The sequence below is a fragment of the Pantherophis guttatus genome, chromosome 2 (assembly GCF_059756535.1).
Source record: "Pantherophis guttatus breed Tessera chromosome 2, ASM5975653v1, whole genome shotgun sequence".
Taxonomy (NCBI): Eukaryota; Metazoa; Chordata; class Lepidosauria; order Squamata; family Colubridae; genus Pantherophis; species Pantherophis guttatus.
Genome location: NC_142064.1, coordinates 205,923,752 through 205,944,536, shown reverse-complemented (window position 1 = coordinate 205,944,536; position 20,785 = coordinate 205,923,752). Strand labels below are relative to the sequence as shown.

The 20,785-nt window shown below is 41.5% G+C and overlaps 1 long non-coding RNA gene across 1 annotated transcript; it reads right to left on the bottom strand.

Annotated features, from left to right (window-relative positions):
* Positions 1–7,188: 7,188 nt before the first annotated feature.
* On the bottom strand, positions 7,189–16,594 carry LOC117679596 (uncharacterized). Its single transcript, XR_004595419.3, has 3 exons — positions 16,411–16,594; positions 9,451–9,526; positions 7,189–7,324 (listed from the first exon to the last, which is right to left on the bottom strand). It is a non-coding gene; the product is annotated as an uncharacterized LOC117679596 (long non-coding RNA).
* Between the last annotated feature and the right edge of the window lie 4,191 nt (positions 16,595–20,785).

The window sequence follows — 20,785 nt, the reverse complement described above, 5'->3', positions numbered from 1 at the left end:
GTGGTAAGATGGGTGTCCAATAAATTTAATAAATGAATAAATAAAGTTAAGAACAACCCTAGTAGAAATAATTTATTACTGCAATAAAGCATGCTTTTCTATATAGGAAGAATTCTTTGGAATTGCCTCACTGGTTTGCTGGTTTAAATATGAGATACAAGAACCAAAAAGAATGAAAGCATGAAAACAAAAATGATCAAATCACTTTATTTTATTGTTGTGAGAGCACAACATTATATGGACTTGCAAAGGGCATAACTTTGTGGTTTTGAGACATTTTAGCATTGTCTAAACACTTAAGTAAATTAGCTTTTTTGACAGACTACACCAGCCCTCTTCCTGGCCATTATCACTTGGCAGTTTCCAGTAGGCCTTGTGATAAAAATGCATTTTAGGAATAATTTTGAAGAAGGCGGTAGTTGCATGCAGAGTTGCATTGGAAGACATGGCTTTGCTCAAAGAGAAGAGCTTAGAAGAAAATGCCAGAAAAGAAGACAAAGATTGCATGCTAGCTCCACGGTGGGGTCAAAGCAAGAGGCAGCTTCAGGAAGCCAAACACTTGTTGAACAGAATAGTACAAAATAACAGAGCTGGAAGGGACCTTAGAGGTCTTCTAGTTCAACCCTTGCTCAGGCAGGAAACCCTATATATCATTTCAGACAAATGGTTGTGCAATCTCTTCTTAAAACTTCCAGAGTTGAAGCATTCAGAATTTTGGAGGCAAGTTGTTCCACTGATTAATTGTTCTCGCTGTCAGGAAATTTCTCCTTAGTTCTAAGTTGCTTCTCTCCTTGGACTACCTTCCATCCATTGCTTCTTGTCCTACCCTCAGGTGCTTTGGAGAATAGCCTGACTCTCATTTGTGGCAGCCCATGAAATATTGGAACACTGCTATCATGTTACCCCAGTCCTTCTTTCCATTAAACTAGACCAGTGGTGGGTTGCCCCTGGTTCGGACCAGTTCGCAAGAACCGGTAGTAAAACCGGCAGGAGGCCCCGCCCACTGCCGCGGATGTCATCATCAGCGATCTACACATGCGCAGAAGCAAGGCGCGCACATGAGCGATCCCATTGCAAACCAGTGGTAAAGATAAGTAGAACCCACCCTGAACTAGACATACCTAATTCATCAACTATTCTTTATATGTTTTAGCCTCAGTGCCCTAAACACTTTTGTTGCTCTTTTCTGCGCTATTTCTAAATTGGAACCATTTCTGGTTTTTGGGGCATATCCCTGAGGAGAATAGTAGGGAAAAAGTGTCAGAGAAGGGCTGGGTGATTTTCTGAGTGACTGCATTCCAAATTCAGCCTTTGCTTTCTGAGCCTGTAAGGTTATGCAAGGCCAGACATTCCAGAAAGGCCATTGTCATAGCAATGCAGAAAACCATGGCGGGAACAAGAAAGTCACAGCTGCACTGGCAAGGAGAGGGTCATTGAACTTCATCTTCCAGATGGACAATGCTGAAGGTATCCAATTAATTTTCTTGAATGAATCAATATATCATCAAGATAAAAACCCCATGGTTTTTAAATTGTGCAATTGCTTCTGCATGTAGAAAGTAGCTAAATAAATTGTTCTGAACAAATCTATCTAAACTTAGACCGTGTTATTGAGGGAGTGAACATGAGGTTAGGCCAACTCTGGGAGGCAGTGGAGGATAGGGCAGCCTGGCATGCTGTGGTCCAAAGGGTGGCAAAGAGTCAGACACAGCGATTGAAGAATAAAATCATATCTGGGGCTGCAAAAGTCTAATGACCAGGAGATGGCAGCAAAAAGCTACAGGTATCTATTACTTTGCTGCCATCTCCTGTCTATTTCACATTTTGCAAAACAGAAATGATTAGCTCTATGTCCATCCAGACTAGATTTTCAAGTGATCATGATCATTACTTTGTATCCCCTTTCCTCTGAAATAAAGGACATATTACCACTGAGATCTTTTCACTCTCTCTCCAGAAGGTTTTTCTAAACCTATTCTTTGTCACCAAACAGTGGCAAAAGGTGTTATCATTTTATCATATGCCTAGCTTCCCCAAACTACCATGCTATTTCCCCCAAGTTATATCCTGCTCCTTATTTTGGTGAATCATAACTCCCTACCACCAGAATTTACTAGGAAAACTCTAAAGTGCCAGTCTAGTAATTAGTTTGCCAAATTCCTCATAAACATTTTCTTCCTTTAAACATGGGATGGGGAGGATTCAGTATTATGCATGCCAAACATAACGAAGAACTTAATATTTCTGGATTGATAGCAAATTAAAATAGAAATAAAATAAAGATATATAATCAGGGAGGGAAAGAATGGGTTGAAATTAAACAGTTCAAAATGTAAGATTCTGTCTAAAGCCTTAAAGAGCGGCTATATTTTTAAGATGTGCATAGACAGATAATCTTCAATATATTTCCTCACCACTGAGGAGTCATGATCTGAAAAACCTAGACTTGCTCTACACTTGGCAAAATTAATTTTGATTTGAAACCTACCAGGCTTAATTAGGATAAGATGAAAATAGATACCCCTTATTTTTTATTTTGCTATTTCCCTGTATGTATCTGACATAGCTAATAAAACAGCTGAATTTTCCCTGACACTTTCTATCCATGTTTGAAGAGGCTACTTTTCTGAATACGAGGCTATTGTTAAAAGTACAGCTATGAGTCAACTTACAAAGCTGGCAATGTCACAGTAAAATAATGTGATTTACGGTATCTGGGAAACTGTCTATTCAGAGTTAAAATGAATCCAATCTGAAAACAGGAAAATAAGGGCTTTCCCCCCCCCTTTTTAAATGGGTAGGGACCAGCATAGTAACTGGCACCAAAGGCAAGTGATACAAAAAAACCCATTACACTGCTTAGCGAACGCATTACAGTATATTCCAGAAAAAAGCTCGCATTTACTAAGCACAAAGAGGGAATTTATTAGAGAATATTCTAGAAGATATTGCTCAATTAACCCCTGAGTGCTTTTGCTACTGCTTGAAAATTGCAAAGAAAACTCACTTGTTTTAAAGAACACTTCTAAAGGGCCCTAAAAACTAGCTATAGTTTGTGCTTGAATAGGTAAATGCATTCCTATGCAAATATTTACCTTTCAGTTTTTATATGAAAAAGTGAATGTTACCATACCTTGAAAAGTTGGATAGAAAAGGGAATATTAATAGCGATTCCTGTCCTATCTTTTGTCTTGTTGTGATGTTTGTTTCATAGGTTCATCCATGCCTGATATTACCAGCTTTATGCTATTGTTGATTCTGTTCCTATTGACACGTAGATGATAAAGCAAGGATGAAGAGTTTAGTGGCTAATTCTCAGTTCTCTATTTGCATGAAAATCTGCAAAGTGCTCAGATCAGTGAACTTCATAAGGAATTTCTGCACTACAAAATGAATATTCTTCCATATTGATCTCTGCAGAGAAGAAGAGGGGTTCTTATTTATATGAACAATAATGAAAGTGGGGACGAGCACAAACGGGATGTTTTGGAACATGCAAACTATAGGTTGCTTCTGCATGCTCTAAAGACATTCAAGTTTGCAGATAGAAGAGTTATTGTTTTGGAATCCCTGATCTATGTGAATATTGAGTTCTTTTATGAACTTTGCCTCTGATACCATGGATAGAGACGGTTTAGTTATAATCACTCATGCTTTATTATAATGCCTTGCACATATAGGTCTCTTTAAGCAATTCAGAATATGTCTACATATTTACAAGCAATGGTTGGGGTAGGGGATCAAAAAGTCAAGATGATGGCTACATCCTTGCAATCATGGCCACCATCATTTGCTTTTTTTTCGGCCACTGTCTATGGACACAGCTTCATATGATTAACTAGAACTGGCTGCCATTTAACTAGAGCATTAGCTGCAGAGACGCTCAGTTTCTAGTGTGAATTTAAGCGTTCATCTTTAAAACCTAGAATAGTTCACTTTGAGATTACCTTTTCCTAACTATATTTCCCTGGTATGTTCCTGCCCAAATCTTTTTTTTTTTGAAAAAAGTTTTTTATTTTTAAACAAAACATAAAACATCCATCATCCATTACAATTGCAAGCAGTGTGTCGGTCGGTTACAAAACTTTTGTGCTTCATCTCATATTCATAATTTACTAATTCTCTAATTTCTCACATTATCAATCTAATGTATATCTTCATATTATTATTCTCATTTGTCATTCATTTAACAATGGCATTTTCATCCCATTAAAATCATTTCCATATATTATATTCTGACATCCATTTCATATTTCATTTCCATCTTTTATTATCTAGCCATTGATAAAATAAATCCCATATTTTATAATATTGTTTATCTTCCTGTTCTCTAATTTCAAATGTCAATTTGCTCATTTCAGCACATGCCATGGTTTTCCTAATAACTTCTTCTTGTTTGGGTATTTCCTCATTTTTCCAGTTTTTAGTGAACACAATTCTAGCCGCTGTCAATACATTCACAATCAGGTATTTCAATTCTCTGTTATATGTTTCTGGCAAAATCCCTAATAAAAAAGTCTCTGGTTTAAAGTCTATGTGTTTTCTTGTCATTTTTTCCAACCATGTGTGGATTCTAGTCCAATATCTTTTGGCTTCTACACATGTCCACTACATATGGTAATATGAGCCCGGTATCTGATGACATTTCCATTTTATAATTTTGCAACCACAATTTTTGCCATCTCTCTAAATCAATTCCATGGCCAAAATTTTTCTCCCATGCAATCATTGTTTCCTTCCTGCCCAAATCTTAAGGTCTTAGTTGGCTGCTATGGTTTCCCCACCAAGTGATGTGAGGGGTATGACTAGAAGAAAAGAACCATTCTGATTTCCACAGCCCTTAATGGAGCCTACCCATCACGATCATAAGTCAAGCACTTAACAACTCCTGCAGTTGTTAAATGAATGCCACAGTCTTTAAGTGAACCAATGGTTCGCTATGGAAATGGTCTTGCAAAACAAAATTTAGAAGTAAATGCCAGTTTTCTGCAAAACCATTGTAAAATGTGATCAAGTGACCACAGGACATTGCAAATAGCCATAAATGCAGCCCAGTTGCCAAGTGTTTGGTCATGTGACTGGAGGAGGCAACCACTGAATATGGGTCATGAGTAGCTCCTAGGTCCGTGATGGCGAACTTATGGCACGAGTGCCAGAGGTGGCACGCAGATCCTTCTCTGTGGGCATGTGCACCATCACCAGCTGCTCTTCTGGCTTCTGAGGTGCACATGCGCGCTGGCCACCTTGCCTTCGCCAGCACCAGAGCGCTGGAAAACAGCCTGAAAATGGCCAAAAATCAGGCCATTTTGGGGGGTTTTCGAGGCCTTTTCCAGGCTGTTTCTTGGGCCATTTCTTGGGCTGTTTTCAGGCAGTTTTCAGACAGTTTTGGGGGCATATTTTTGGCCCAAAAAGCAGCCTGAAAACGGCCTAAAAATGGCCCTGAAAACAACCTGAAAAAGGCCCGGAAAAAGGCCTGGAAAATGGCCCCCCAAATGGCCAAAAAAACAGGCATGTGCATGCCAGCCAGCTGGTCTTCAGGTTTCCGATGCTCTGGTACGCCGCATGCATACACATGCACATGCATTCCGGTTTGGGCACTCGGTGCCAAAAAGGTTTGCCATCACTGTCCTAGGTAGATCCGTGATAACTTTGAACAGTCATTAAGTATAATTATATCCTGGACCAATTCTGATGGATTCATGGTAGATAACAGTAGTAAAAAATGTGCCACTACACAGACACTATATGTAAAGTAATATATAGATACAATAATATGTATAACAGATAAAATATATATATACATAAGTAAGGAACAAGGGAACCACAAATATAAATATTTGTAAAGATGGGGAGGGGAAAAACGTGAATTTTAAAAGAAGACCGATATGAAACTGTTTTAAATGGAAATTTATGTTTTGTGTTCTTTCTTGTTTTTAAAGAAAAAATAATTTTAAAAAATATTTTTAAAAAACAGTAAAAAATGTGAAATAGAAAAAATAAAGTGCCATCAAACATTCTGTCATGTGTTACTTTATTTATTGACAAACATGCCAAAGCCTGGTCAAGCATTTTGATTATGACACTTTCTTATGGAAGAACTTCCCCAAAGACTCCATATTTATAGATTTGGGCTCAGGGCAAAACTTTTTCTCCCTATTATTCTGACTCTCAGTCAAATAAATATTTGTCTATTTGTTCATGTAAGCTAACTTAAAACAATGCTTTGTAGCCTGGCCCTTTTCAGTAAGGCTTTGGGTTTAATCATTTAAATATAATTGCTGATTAGCACATTGAAAATCTCTATTATGAGCTACATTTGAATTGAACTGAATTGTTGTGAACTAGTAATGTTTTATTTTGAAGTCTCCTGTCTTTCAGATGAGAAAACCATTGATAAGATGTTGGTTTAGGAATCTAATTTCCTGATCCTAGGGATCATTCTACAACAGTCATCCTCTCTCAAACTAACCAACTTCTCAGAGTTGTCACATTGGGCAAAAATAGGAAAGAGTACAATGGATTCTACCTTAAGCTATTTTACAAAAGGTGTGCTGTGAATATAATAAATAAAATTGAGTATTATCAGAATGTTGTAAGTTTGCACATGTGAAACAACCATTTCAAATTAGAAACAAGGTATTTTAACTTCGACATCCTTTGATTCTAGAATATTTTGTACATCCCAAAGATAGTTACTACTTTACAGTAATAAAGATTAAAAAAAATAATCTATCATATTGCTGTAGTATACATCTCATTAAACCAATCAACTTACCACAAAGTATGAAGAACAGGGAAGCGGAGGAATTCAGCTTGCTATTTTAAAATATTTTATGTATACGATATATGCTGATAGTGAGACTGAGAGTATTCTTCCGATACAGTTAACTCATCCAAATCGATGTTACACTCCCTAAATTGGCATTGCTAGCTGATGTATTCCAACTTAATTGAATGTTGCTAGGATCATCTTATGTTTCAATTCTTGCAATGTGTTTCTAGAACTAACTGCTCTACTTATGAGCTGACTCAACAAAGTTGGTTCATTTCAGCTTAATATACCTGCTGCTCATTTGAAGCTAGGACTCCTTGGAGGTTTGCTAGACAAGTCCTTTTGTTTGTTAGTCATTATCCCTTATGGCTCTGGGACTGAATTATTTATATTTATTAGATATCTATATACAACTTTTGAGTCATTATTTTTTATTAGAGTGGATAAAGACAGGAAACCAATATTATATATCTTCTTTGGAAAATACAGAAAAAAGTTTTAGTTTTTGAAAAATGGAAGAATGGAAGTGTGATGTGTGGTATCGGCTTCTTCCTGAAAAAAACAGACACAAACAAACAAAAAAAACCTTTTGATTTTGTTTGCATAAAGTCCTCTGTATTTCTATATTAATAGCAATAGCAATAGCACTTAGACTTATATACCACTTCACAGTGCTTTACTGCCCTCTCTAAGTGGTTTACAATCAGCATATTGCCCCCAACAAATTGCCCCCAACAATCTGGCTCCTCATTTTACCGACCTCAGAAAGATCGAAGGCTGAGTCAACCTTGAGCCTGGTGAGATTCGATTTGCCAAATTGCAGTCAGCCAGCAGTCAGCAGAAGTAGCCTGCAGTACTGGCTTCTAACCACTGTGCCACTGCAGCTGCTTAAAAGGTGGCCTAACAATTAAGATGCTGGACTTGTCAACCAGAAGATTGGCAGTTCAAGACCCAAGTGCCATGGGAATTCCTGCCCCTGTTCCGCCAACTAGCAGTTCAAAAGCAGGCAAATGGAAGCAGATAAATAGCTACCACTTCAATGGAAGGAAACAGTATTCCATGCACTTCGGCATATAGTCATACTGGCCACATGACCATGGAAATGTTTTTGGCCAACGCTGACTCCCTCAGCTAATGAGCATTGCCCCCTAGAGTCAGACACAACTGGACAGGGGAAATCTTTACGTCTACTTTATTTTTATATTACTATACTTATATAGCTAGAACTCTGGATAAGGGAAATCCATTGAAGGATTTTGTTACAGCCCGTGATGGGGGTCATTCCTCTATCGTGGTGCTACTTGACCTCTCAGCAGCTTTCTATACCATCCACCATGGTATCCTACTAGGCTGACTAAGGGAGTTGGGAGTGGGAGGCACCGTGTTACGGTGGTTCTCCTCTTATCTCTCTGGTCGGTCACAGTTGGTGTTGATAGGAGGACAGAAGTTGACCCCTAGGCCCCTCATTTGTGGGGTGCCTCAGGGCTCGGTCCTTTTTCCCCTTCTATTCAACATCTACATGAAACCACTGGGGGAGATCATCCGATGATATGGGGTGGGATATCAGCAGTATGCCGATGATACCCAGCTGTATATTTCCACCCCGCATCATTTCAGTGAAGCAGTGGATGTGATGTGCCAGTGCCTGGAGGCTGTGAGAGTCTGGATGGGAGTCAACAGGCTCAGACTTAACCCAGAAAAGACTGAGTGGCTGTGGGTATTGCCTCCCAAGGACCATGTAGATTGTCCATCCTTAGCCGGGGGGGGGAGAAGCTATCCCCCTCAGAATGGGTTCACAATTTGGGTGTCCTCCTTGACCAACAGCTGAGATTAGAGCAACACCTGGCAGCTGTGGCTAAGGGGACCTTTGTACAGGTTCGCTTGTACACCAATTGTGACCCTACTTGGATTGGGAAGCTCTTCTCACAGTCACTCATGCCCTTGTCACCTCACGGTTGGATTATTGCAATGCGCTCTACATGAGGCTACCCTTGAAAAGTATTCGGAGACTACAGTTGGTCCAGAATGCAGCCGCTCAAGCTGTTGTGGGTGCACCTAAGTACTCCCACATTACACCAATCTTTTGTGAGCTGTACTGGCTTCCTATCAGTCTCTGGTCACAATTCAAGGTGTTGGTTATTACCTTTAAAGCCCTATATGGCTTAAGGCCAGGCTATCTTCGATACCGTCTTCTACCGCATAGCTCCCAGCAACCGGTAAGAGTCCACAGAGTTGGCCTCCTCTGGGTCCCGTCAGCTAAACAATGTCGGCTGGCGGGTCCGCGGGGGAGGGCCTTCTCTGTGGCTGCCCCGGCTCTCTGGAATCAGCTACCTCCTGAGGCCCGGACCGCTCCCACCCTACTGGCCTTCCGGAAAATGGTGAAAACCTGGCTTTTCAGGCAGGCTTGGGGCCGTTGATCTCGCCACTGCGATCTTGCGAGATCCGGCCATGAGCAGTGTGTATGCGGGTTTCTTTTAACGTTTTTTACTTGGATATTATTCACACTGTTCTTGTTGTAAGCCGCCCAGAGTCCTCAGAGAGTTGGGCGGCATAGAAATATGAATAATAAATAAATAAATAAAATAATAATAATAATAATAATAATAATAATAATAATAATAATAATAAATAAATAAATAAATACAGTTCCCATTGTATAATTTATTTCTCCCTAATACCTGCGTTCTTAATGCCTGGGACAACGGTAGGCATTGCAGCATTCTAGGTATCCAGCAATCACTTTGATTTTCTAACCTGATTTAATTAAAAATATTAATTATTTTAAAATATGAAATGGACATGCATGACATCTTTCTCTAGCATTGCTTTTTATTTACAGGAATGCTTCAAAGGTTAAAAATACTGGTTAGATGCAACCCAGTCTTTTTTTTTTTTTTTTTTTTGCATATATGCTCACTGCCCAATTGTAAGGGTTAAGAAGGACCAGGGAGGGATAGATGTAATAGCAGGGGACAGCATTTTTTTTTTAGTTTCTCTATTGATCAATGGTTGAAGTGATTGGGTGTGCACATTGCAATAACCATTTTGCAAATTGGCAACCCAGTTGTTACAGTTGTTTTGTGAAAGAACCACATCAACTCAAAATGCTAAACATGTCCTACTGTTCAAGAACACCCCCAATTCTTGCCCTGGATGGTGTATTTTTAGTTTTAAAGTTGCCTTTCTATTAATCATGCTTTAGTTTGAAAGAGATGAGAAGGGGATAATAGAGCTAAATTTGGGGGACCAAAAGTATGCCGCAATGTGAGTGAGCTCCATGGCAGATCCTCTTAGCACCTCAAGGCTTTGTGGAATGCTGTGAACATCTATGCTCTTGCTGTTCCTCTTCAATGTGATGGAATGCGGTGGCTGATGCTATTGGGACTCTGAAGCCTTAGCAACTATCTAAGAATGTTGCTGACTTGTTATGCATAGATAACAAGTCATACCTTTCCAGGGCCTTTCCCTACTGCTGAGCTGAAGTGCTCTCCAGTCAAGAGAGCAACTTGAGTAGTCAGAAAACTAGATGAACACAAACTAGGCCGCTGCCATTGCCCGTCCTATCCTGCCTCTGTTGCCAGTCATCTGACTTACTTCCAAAATAATTGTTGACAATGTAAGAGATTTTAGACAATAAAGATGCCCACGGACTCTGTTGGAATACATGGAAAAGAGCTGAAGAAGCTTCTTGGATGAGAAGCAAAACTTCTTCATAAAAAACAAGAAAGTCCAGTTGCCTCTTGAAAAAGCACCTTTGGGACAACCATGACTGGACGACTGAGAATCTCCATGGACAATACATGGAAAAATGCTATTTAATAGCAATATAATTGAGGACTCACGTTCATGCACCTGTCTCAATCATAAGCTAGGCCAGAGATGAAGGCATATCATGAAAAAAATAGCAGAAAAATGATGTTGCCAGGACATGTTAGTTCAATGGCTAAGTGGAAGTGGTAAAAAGCCTACTCACTCTTCAGTTGCTACTGACCTCTAGGAAGCATCGTGTGACCAGTTTAGTCCTTGTTTTGGGACTCATCAGGCATACCTAGCCTCTCTTTATCAAAGAGAGGCTAGTGATTGGGTGTGCTTGGCACAGAATAATAAGGAAGACTGTTAGGAACATGGAATATATGTGTGACTTAACAGAACAAAGAAAAACAGTCAACAACTACAAGAAGATTTTGTAGGTTTTGCTTGTGGGGGAAAAGAAACAAGAAAAAAATGATGGACTTATAACTGGAAAAAAGTCTTCTGTATTCCATAAAAAGTGGCCAAAACAGGCTAGACAATTTTGATCAAATTAAAAGGAAGAGCATATACATTTTTAAATGGGATTGGAGATAGAGATGGCAAGACATGGCAGGGCCTACAATTCCACCATTTCTAGCAGTCTAGAACAGGGGTCAGCAACCCACGGCTGTGGAGCTGCATGTGGCTCTTTCATCCTTCTGCTGTGGCTCCCTGTCGCTCAAAATATGCGTCACAACCGCCAATGTGCGACACCCGCTGGCAGGGATTTATTGAGCTTTTCGACCCCAACAATGGATAAATCCAAGAAAAGAAAAGTTTCAGAAGAAAGCAGAACATTTAATTCAACTACATATGCTAGTTTTGTGCTGCTCAGGAAATAGTCAGGCATGGGAAGGGTTTTGTGGCTCCCGGTGTTTTCTTTTCTGTGTGAAACAGGTCCAAATGGCTCTTTGAATGTTTAAAATTGCCGACCCCTGGCCTAGAAGATTGCAATATTTTTGTATGCTAGCACAAGTTCTTTGTTCAAAATGTCTGCCTCTTCTGCACTCAATACAATATTATTTTTGGCTTGAACAGATTGCAAATCTGGGGAGGAAAGGAGAGATGAAGCATACAGTTTAATGAGTTGTTTTCATTCAGCAGCCTTTCATGCAGATCTTTCCCAGTAGTCTACACAAAACCTTCTAACTCTGGGGAGATGGGGAAAGAATGCAGTAAGATCCCCTCTACACATGACCTTTGTGTCTGTCCTCACTCATCATTGTGTCACTGTTTTCCCATGACTGAAGTGCTCTTCAGCAGCAGTTCTGTATCTAAACCAGTTAGCATCTGGCCCAGCTAAGCACAGGAAGAACTATTGCAAAGATAGCTTGGTAACGTTAATGTGAAGCAGGCAATTTCCCAAGAACTGCCATTCTCTTCCCTTGTCTCACTATTCAGCTCCCTGGCTCTGCTCCCTCCCTGTGGAAATCATGGCAGGATGGCACCTCATCATCATTTGAGCATGTTGTTCAAACTGAGCAATTAGTTCCAGTTGTTCCTTTTGCTTTGAAAACAGGCACAATGGAGCAACTACAAGGAAGGGAAGGGGGCAGACTGGGGACAAACTTTTTCACATGTCTGTTAGTCAGTTGGAAGAATTGCTGATAGGCTCAGAGGGATTGAGGGCTGGTAGGACAGTCAGACAAATGAGGGCATTTGTGGGCTGGTGCAAAAAAGTTTCTGAGGTTGGGGGAGGAGTGAAAACACTCCCTAAAGTAACCTTGGTGCCAGGAACGGAAAACAAAAAGAAAAACAACTCAAGGAAAGAAAGAAAAGAAAGAGGCAGGAACACAAAGGCAGACCTGAATACAATCTGCCTAATAATAGGTATTTTACCAACCATTTGGTCATCAAAAACTTACCAGCATTGTGCTGGTGGCCTTCCCTCCTCTCTTCTTGTTCCTTTCTGAATGTAAGCTCAAAAACAGGTACTAATGTTTTATATTTTTAATTCACTTTTAAGATGAGGAACAAGGGCAAAATGTTTTCGTTAATTAATTTTACTTACAGTCATTAGAAAGAGAACTTTATGTTCCTTTAAAAAAATTCCAGTTTGAACTACCATGATGCCTCTCTATCCTTTATCTTCTAAAATACTAAAAGCAGAGTTGAAAATAAAGCCATTCTTACAGTGATTTTAATGAAAGCGAACAGCACATCCAGTGCTCTTGGGATTTTATCTAAATGCAAAGGAGAATCTAATTCTGAATTATTCCATCTAAAAATGATTATCTATTCCCTTCACTTAACTTAAGTGCAGTGATGGCTGTAGATACATATTAATACATGACTGTGCTTGGACTTTCAGCCCAGAAATGTGAGTGGTATTGCAAAATATTTTGCATTGTGAAATAATTATCAGTGGTGGGTTGCCCCCGGTTTGCACCGGTTCTATAGAACCGGTAGTAAAACTGGTGGGAGGCCCCGCTCACTGACCCTGACATCACCAAAACGTTTCTGTGCATGCGCGCGGCCCCGCTGCGAACCGGTAATAAAGGTAAGTAGAACCTACCGCTGATAACTATGGTCAGTTTTCCAACCAGCAGCTGCCTAGAATTCTTAAGACTAAGCTACGGGAAGTGAAGGGAAAGACTCTGAAGCCACAGAAGTCACAACGAAATAGAGAAAGTTAGTTCTCAACTTTCAACAGTTTGATTAGTGACCGTTTGAACTTACTTACAATGGGACTGAAAAAAAGTGACTTATGATTGTTTTTCACTTTTATGACCACTGCAGCATCCCTGTGGTCACGTGATCAAAATTTGGATTCTTGGCAACTGATACATACAGTATTTATGATGGTTGAAGTGTCCTGGGGTCCACTACTTCCTAAACCCACTAGGCAGCATCCTTTAAGGACCTGAAGATTATATTGTTATTACTCCTAGTGAGCAAAGAACAGCTGCTCAGCACACTTACAATCTGTAATTATTTCAGAGTAATGAGGGCCAGTGTTTGAATATAGTGTTTGTTTTTCTCTTGCTGGATTAATTCTCGGCTGTAGAGATGATGCATCATCTGTATATAATGTTTCCGAAATACTTAGGTTGCCATTTTTCATTGGCATTATACCTGGAGATCCACTTAAGCTGATATGGCATTTTCTGTCATATAAACAGAAAATGGTACAATACACAGAGTTGTTGTAAGTAACCTCCTTAAGGCAGAGGTTACTCATGCACAAATGACCACATACAAGATCAGGAGAAAAAAAAAGATACAGGTAGTCCTCGATTTACAACAGCTCATTTAGTGACAACGGCACTGAAGGTTCAAGGTTACAATGGCACTGAAAAAAGTGACTTGTGACCGTTTTTCACACCTACTACTGTTGCAGCATCCCCATAGTCATGCGATCAAAATTCAGATGCTTGGCAACTGGTTCTTACTTATGACCATTGCTGTGTCTCAAGGTCATGTGATCCCCTTTTGCAACCTTCTGGCAAGCAAAATCAATGAGGAAGCCAGGTTCACTTAACAACCATGTCACTCATTTAACAACTGCAGTCATTGATTTAACAACCGGGACAAGAAAGATCGTAAAATGGGGCAAAACTCACTTAACAAATGTCTCACTTAACAACAGACATTTTGGGCTTAATTGTGGCCATAAATCGAGGAATACCTATGTTGCTGTCTCTCTCTCTTTCTTCTTCCTTTTTTAAGTACTATATATTAGATAACTCCCTACCATTTGAAGTTGAATTCCCTCTTGGCGTAAAAAATGCTATTCATCAGAGATTATGAGAACAGAGCGATCTCTTTATACATCTTGTCAGTGTTCCAAGTAACACCCCCAATGAAAGAAAACTCTGAGGCTTGAGTTTCCTCAAAGTTACATTTTATTAGAGATGTCATATTGACATATCTGGGAAAACCCGAATCTGAAAGTTTCCAGGTTTTCCCCACCCAAGGGAAAGTGCAAGTCCCTGCCCAACACCCACAAGTCCATCACATGGTCCAATCAAAGCACCACCCCAACTGGAGATGCCTCCCATTTCCAGCCTTCCAGGGGCAGGGCAAGATGACCTTGACTCTCTGAGAAAGGAATGTTATTATGACTATATATCACCCATGCTCCATATAATCCTCCCTCCCAATTTCCCACAGTAGTAAATGTGGCAGGTCTGAAGGCCCAATGCAAAAGATGGCTTCCAGGCCTGACACATCTTGGGAGGTGGTGATAGACACATAGGACTCCTGTTTCCTTTAGAAGAGAAGGGAAAGGCAGAAAGGGAGAGAGAGAGATTTGATGCATGTCAGAGGCTGTTTTAACCTTCAGCCTGCACACTAAGGGCCTTTCCCCACTTGGATCTCATCATGGTACCAAAACATGATGAGATCCTTTTTCTGCTAAGCTCTTGGAATATCATCTCCATTTTATCCCCAGCCTATGAGTAAGACAATCTTAAATTGTCCTTAGTTGTTAAATTAGCATTTTTGCCCCTCTTTCAACATTGTCCAAAGGTGCCCCAAGGTATTATCCCCTGTAGTCACTCTCCTGCCTATCAGGACTTATGCCCCATCCTCCTCAAATCTCTTTTGAGTCAACAACAAAGCAACGGAGGGCTTCTCTAGGACCTCTGCTGTCAGATCTCCAGTCCTAATACGAGAGTGATCAGGGCACTGGCAGCAGGAAGTCATTCTCTCCCCACTAAAGGGAGGAAAAGCAGACATTCTGGCCCCAAACAGACCCCCTCTTCCCCACAGAGTGGTGGCTGAAGGTTCACTTTCCTTCCTGCAGGAGGCAAATGAGTCTGCAGTCAGTGGCCTATGGTAAAGCTCCCCATAGCATCATTCATGGGGTGGCAGGTTGCAGGGGATCAGCAAAGGATGATTTAAGTCTGTCTCAGTTTTGATCTGTGAACAAGAGGAAGGCAATATCCTGCAGACATTGCAAGGGGTGGGGGGAAGTGTTGCCAGAACATATTTGCAGTCTGGTTAGATGCAAGTGGGGATATAGCAAATAGGGTTTATTTCTGCCTTCAGGTAATGAACCTGGAGTATAGAAAGCTTCTGAATAAACATGGTCAGAAGTTCTACTCAGTGGCTGGAATTTATTTTATTAGATGGAAGTGGGTGGGGAATGCATTTGACATTTTCAAGCAAGGCAAGAATTAATCAGAAGATGATTTGTTTTTAATTTAACGCTAGTTGATTTTCTAGCCATAAAGGTTCCCTTTCCTTTTAGAATACATGACAGAGTCCTCCGAGTCTTAAAAAGAATATACCGGTAGCTGCTGATTGCTATAAATGTATATGATGATGTTGCAGCCTGTGATACAACTTAATTTTCTTCAAATTGCCTAATAGAACATCTTACATAGCAATATCCAGGAAACAAGTTTTACATTTGTAGCAAACGTACTGACAGCATATAAATTATTGGCTGATTTATTGCTTTGTGAAGGGAATGTACATAATATCATCTTATCTTTTCTTTGAGTCAATGTGGCCCATAAAAATAGAAATTACACTATGACTGATTAGTTTAGCTCAAAACCATTTTGATTCATTATTAGGATTATGATGATCCAGCTTTCTGGGAAACTTTTATAGTATGATCACAGCAGAATTGGGGGCAGACATATTCATAATATATATTAGGTTACCACTTGCACACTTCCTATGATCCCATCCCATCCCATTCTATCTGAAATGTATTTTTCAATAATCTTTTGAAAATTATATCATGAACCTTACTAAGTCTTTCTGGGTTTATTTAAATACTCCCCTTCCTTGTCTTGTTTAGGATTATTATAAACTCTAAAGAAAAACTTTTCAAGGCTTTGTGAGCTGTTCTTACTCCTACTTTAAAGCTCTTTTTCAAAATCATGTTTTACCTGTAGTTTTTTAAAAGTTGTGTGTGGGAGTGCGGTAGCTCATGTGGTTAAGATGCTGGGTTGACAATCAACCATGTTTGAGACCCGAGTGCTGCTGTGTGATGGGTGAGCTCTCATCATTCACTCCAACTCCTGCTCATCTAGCAGTTAGAAAGCCTGCATTCACAAGTAGATAGATAGGTATTACTTCGGTGGGCCTTGAAAGGAGCTCCCAACCAGGCATCTCCCGGGCAACAGTGATGTAACTGGCTAATCCTTTCAATGCAGAACCGCCTTAGTGCTTCCAACACAAATTTAAAAGTGAACAGTTGTGTCACTACTTTTTAGAAACATTTTAAATATCCTGGTGGTAAAGCCTAATTATCTTTTGAAAAAGTTAGATTTGGCTGCATGAGGCATCTAGCATTTACTTCTATATCAAGTGCCCCAGAAGTCTATATATTGAAAATATTCTCATTCTTGATTTATTTCTCTGCTTCCCTGGGCAGTAGTGAATGAGATGGGTGGTTCCTAAATTTGACAACCAACCAAACAAATCATTAAATAAATATTGGCTGAATCAGGCTGGAGAAGAGTTTGATCTTTCTCCTTTCATTTAACCTTCTTACATTACTGACTGCCTGGCAACATGGCTTATGTTTGTGAACTTAAGTTTATTGGGGATAAACTGAGATTTGTTAAAAATTTCATCATCAACAATTCTCAAATATGCCTGAGTTGTTTGTTCCTCAGTTTTGCTATCCCTCTGCTGTTTCTCTGAGTTAAGACGTAGAAGTAGTACCTTTTAAGAAAACAATTCATAGAGAAAGGCATATACTTCTAGTTTTATATACCAATAGTTCTAATTCATGACAAAAGCCTATAAAGGGCCCTAGATCTGCAATATACTCTTCAGAAGATTGCTTGTGACGGCTACATTATATTGGCTCCAACAAAATTCACAATTGGCAGATGGCAAATGTTAGGGTTTGCCAAGTACATCAACATGATCTATCAATAAGTATTAAATTAGCGAGGGTGGTAATTACTGAGGCAACACGGGCGGCAGAGAACATCATTTATTGAGTAATGAACGTAACCCAGTAACAACAATAACAGAAGAAAATGCCTGACAGCTCTTATATAGCTGCTATCAGAATCTCTCTAACCAATCAGGAACTGCAGAAACTCCCGCTTAAACAAAAGGAATAATATGACCAATTAGGATGAGGCGGCTCCATTGTCAGGGCAACATGCCGACGCAACACCCCTCCCCCCCTGGATGACGCATGCGTAATCCTGCAAGTAAGCAGAGCACCTGCGCACTCGCTCAGATCGCCGTGGTGCAGGAACTGTTTGCGGCGCAGATTCCTGATCTGTAGGTGGGTCAGGCGAGGTTTCCACCGTGGATTCAGCAGGAGTAACTTCTCCAGATAAGTCCAACAGCGGGTTGTTTGTTATGGTGGGCGGAGGATCGGCAACAGACCTCAGAAACAATGGGGATCTCTCCGGGGGCAGGCGCGGTACATCTCTCGCAATCGGCTGCAGACTAGTTGTAGCTCGCTCTCTTAATTGGTCCACATGGTGCTGCCAGGTTCTTCCATCATCGAGTTGAACCCTGTAAGAGCAGGGACCCGTTACTTGGGTCACTTATCCCGGCAACCAACGTGGATCCCCCCATAGTTCCGGGCGTAAACCAGACCTCCCTCATTGAATGTCCTGGAAACCCCACCGGTATGTCTTGGGCCCAAGAGCATGTATGAAGGGTGCAGCCGGTCTAATAGACAATGGCCCATCAGCAGTTCCACAGGGCTTAGGTTAGTGGATGGGCAAGGGGTTATATGTTGCGCGAGTAGATAGGTGGACACCCGCTCCTGCCACCCCACTGGTTCTAACCTGGCCAACGCTTCTTTGGCCGACCTCACTGCCCTTTCAGCCAGGCCATTCCTGGCCAGATGGAAAGGGGCTACCTGGGCATGGCGGATACCTAAAGTGGCTAGGAATAACTGGAACGCAGCGGATGTAAGCTGCGGTCCATTATCCAACACCAGGATGTCAGAAGGCCGTGTGTGGAGAACAACCTGCACAATACCCTGATAATGGCCTCCGATGTGGTGGAAGGCATCGTTTCCAGTTCCACCCACCTAGAGTAGGCATCCACTTCTATAAGGAAAGTGTGGCCCAAATAAGGGCCCGCAAAATCTATATGAATCCTTGACCATGGGGCCCTGGGAACTTCCCATTCCCTTGGAGGAGAGGCTGGGGTGGAAGCTCTGGATAGCTAACACTTTTGACATTCCGTGACCAAACTGGTGACGTCCTTATCAATCCCCGGCCATCAGACATAACTCCGGCTCAACCCCTTCATTCGTATAATACCAGGATGGCTTTCGTGCAACATCTTGAGAACCGAGGGTCGCAATTTGGTGGGAATCACCACCCTACTCCCCCAGAGCAAACAACCACGTTGGACTGACAATTCATGCTGCCGAATCCGAAAGGATACATAAGGCTCAGTCACCTTCCCTACAGGCCATCCTCTTGTCACACAGTCAATGACTTGGGCGAACAGGGGGTCCTTCCGCGAATGAACGGCGATGTCTGTAGCTATTAAGAAGGGGTTAAGCTCATCTATTAAGAGAACGGTGGGGGCTGGGGCGGGATCGAGGATAGAGATGGGCAAAGGGCAACGGCTGAGAGCGTCTGCGTGCGGTATCAATTTCCTGGGGCAGTAAACTAAGGTATACGAATAGGCTGCTAAAAAGACCGCCCAATGGGACATCCGGGGTGACAGAATTAGAGGAGTTTGCCAGTCCCCAGCCAACAGACCCAATAGTGGCTGATGGTCCATCACCAACTCAAACGGTTGACCATACACATAATCATGGAAACGTTTGATTGAGGCCACAGCCGCTAATGCCTCCCGGTCCAACTGGTTGTAATTGCGTTCCGTAGAGGACAACGTCCTCGAGTAGAACTCAATCAGAGGTTCCAACCCATTTGGGAGCCTATAGCTCAATTCAGCCCCTATGCCGAACAGGGACGCATCAGCTGTCAGGACAAGGGGAAGGTCTGGATTATACTGCACTAGGACAGCTGAAGAGGTGAGCAAGTCTTTCACAGCCTGGAAAGAACGGGATTCCTTAGCCCCCCAGGACCAAGGTGCGGATTTATCCAGCAATCTGTGAAGAGGCTCAGCCACCGTAGCCTTATGTGGCAAGAATACACTATAGAAATTTAAAAGGCCCAGGAAAGCCTGTAAATCAGATTTACAGGTGGGCATAGAAGCAAGTTTAATAGTGGCCACCTTGGAAGGAGTAGGGTGAATTCCAGAGGCATCCACCAGGTAGCCTAGGAATTCCACCCTGGGGACACCAATTGCACATTTAGTTTTCTTTAATTTAAGACCAGACTTCCTAAAATGTAATAAGACAGACCAAACACGATCAATGAGCTCATTCCGGCAAGAAGCGGAGATGAGCACATCATCGAAATAGGGGATGACTCCAGGCAGGCCATGTAATAAACGCTCCATTAAATTTTGGAAAAGACCTGGGGCTATGCTAATGCCAAACTGTAGACGTCAGCATTTAAAGGCTCCCCGGTGTGTCACAATTGTTTGAGCCTCCGCCGATGCATCATCCACCAGGAGCTGCTGGTAAGCCTGGGCTAAATCCAGCTTAGCAAAAATTGAACCCGGCCCTAGGGAATGGAGCAAATGCTGAATTACTGGTACAGGGTAGGGATGGGCTTGTAACGCCTTATTTAGTGTACATTTAAAATCGCCACAGATACGAATCGAGCCATCTGGTTTTATAGGAATTACTATTGGGGTCTCCCATCAGGAGTGGTCAGTAGGTTCTAACACCCCTTGGCTAATAAACTTGTCTAATTCTGCGTCCACCTTTGGGCACAAGGCAAATGGGACACCCCGGGGCTTGAGCCTAATAGGGGCTACCTGAGGGTCTAGATTTAGGGAGATCAGGGACTCAACATATTTACCCAGGGATTTGTTGAACACATCAGCAAACTCAGTGTATAGTGCGTCAATATCTGCCATGGCTGTGGAGTGGATCCCAGTAATACCCAACCCCAGAGAGCCAAACCAATCCAACCCTAAAAGACTGGGGAGGGCTCCGTCTATGACTATCAAGGGAAGGTGGCCAGTGAACCCATCCTTCTCTACTAAAAATCAGCCATGCCCAACAATGGGAATGTGATTCCCCTGATAATCTCTAAAATGAATGGGGCAGGGCCGTAGGCTGCTTTTCCGCAGGTTGGGCAGCAGTTTCTTCATGGTGGACCAGGAAATGATCGACTTAAATGATCCGGTGTCCACCTCCATCTGGCAGGTTGCACCTTCAATTTTGACATTCATAAGGAGCTTGGCGGATTG